The 1,859-nt window shown below is 43.7% G+C and overlaps 1 non-coding gene across 1 annotated transcript; it reads left to right on the forward strand.

Moving 5' to 3' along the window:
* The first annotated feature begins 677 nt into the window (after positions 1–677).
* Positions 678–750, forward strand: trnak-cuu. Its single transcript has one exon. It is a non-coding gene; the product is annotated as a tRNA-Lys (tRNA).
* Positions 751–1,859: the final 1,109 nt, after the last annotated feature.

The raw sequence follows: 1,859 nt of genomic DNA on the forward strand, positions 1-1,859 counted from the left end.
CTGCAGGAGGAAACCAGTGCATCCGGAGGAAATCAATGTATAGACAGGAAGAATGTACAAACTCCAAAAGTGACCCTAGGTCGGAATTAGTCACAGAATCTGCAGTGCAGAAGGGGACCATTCAGCCCATCGAGTCGGCACCGGTATTACCTGATCTGGCCAACTCAACTGGTTAATTCTGAATTGCACTCTGAAATTGTCTAGCAAGCCACTCAATTTAAGGGCAATTAGGAATGGGCAACCAAGCTGGGCTGCCAGTGACACTCACATCCCATAAAGAAGAGAGAAAATCAAAGGGCTGTTTCCAGTGCCGGTTTCGAAGGAATCAGTACTGGGCCCTTCACTCCTGGTTACATCATTGATTTGAAAGTAAATGTAGGAACATGAATAACAAGTTTACATGTGACACAAAAATGATTAAACACTTGATAGTGAGGAAGAAAGCTGGAGGGGAAACAAGGCAAAGGATTACATGATAAATGGCAGGACAGGACTAGTTAGGCCAGAGCTAGATTCCTCTGCACAGGAAGACTGCATTAAAGAGAGTACAGAGGAGATTTAACAACATCAGCCAGAAATTGACAATGTTTGCTCTGAGGAAAGTTTGGATAAACTGAGGCTGTTTTTTTTGGAACAGAAAAGACTGAGGGGAGACAAAAATGAAATTATGAAAAGCAGCCCGGCTAGCTCAGTCGGTAGAGCATGGGAGTCTTAATCCCAGGGCCGTGGGTGCAAGACCCACGTTGGGCGCTTCAGCTTCTTTAATCTGAGAAGATTGAGCTGAACTGTTTTATGGGTGGCACAGTGGTTAGCACTGCTGCATCACAGCGCCAGGGTCCCGGGTTCAATTCCTACTTGGGACACTATCTGCGCAGAGTCTTCATGTTCTCCCAGTGTCTGTATGGGTTTCCTCCCACAAGTCCCGAAAGACGTGCTTGTTAGGGGAATTGGACATTCTGAATTCTCCTTCTGTACCTGAATAAGTGTTACTACCAGGGGATTTTCACAGTGACTCAATTGCAATGTTAAAGTAAGGTAAGCCTACTTGTGACAATAATGAAGATTATTCTAAATGTATAAAATTCTGGGGGATCATGGTGGTACAGTGGCTGTGTGCCTGTGTGATGGGGATCCGGGTTTCATCCTGGCCCCGGGTCACAGTCTACAAGGAGTTTGCACATTCTCCCATTGTCTGTGTGAGTTTCACCCCCACACCCAAATACATGCAGGTTAGGTGGCTTGGCCAAATTAAATTGCCCCTTGATTGGAAAAAAACATAAATTTATATATTTTTTAAATTCTGAGGAATTGAAATAGATTGGATAGGAAGGTCCTATTCTCTTTGATTGAGGGCTACATATAAAAGGGGGCAGAGATTAAGGGAAGGACTAGGATGTTTAGAGGGTGGTGAGGATCTGTGATATGCTGCCTGAAATTATGGCAGAAAGCCTCGTAATATTTAAAAAGTAATTTGGTAAGACATTTGAATTGATGTAACTTAAAAAGCTACAGACCATAATCTGGAATTTTATTTTTTTTAATATACATTCAGAGTACCCAATTTTTTTTCCAATTAAGTGTCAATTTAGTATGGCCAATCCACCCAGCCTGCACATCTTTGGGTGGTGGGGGAAAAGCCCACGCAAACATGGGTAGAATGTGCAAACTCCATACGAACAGTGAGCCAGAGCCAGGATCAAACCTGCGACTTCGGCACCGTGAGGCAGCAGGGCTAACCCACTGTGCCATCATGCTGCCCTCACAATCTGGAAATTGAGATTAGGCTGAATACCTACTTTGTAGCCACAATGAGCTGAATGAAATGCAACAGGAACAATAAATTTTGATAAAATCCGGGA

The sequence above is a fragment of the Scyliorhinus canicula genome, unplaced genomic scaffold (assembly GCF_902713615.1).
Source record: "Scyliorhinus canicula unplaced genomic scaffold, sScyCan1.1, whole genome shotgun sequence".
Taxonomy (NCBI): Eukaryota; Metazoa; Chordata; class Chondrichthyes; order Carcharhiniformes; family Scyliorhinidae; genus Scyliorhinus; species Scyliorhinus canicula.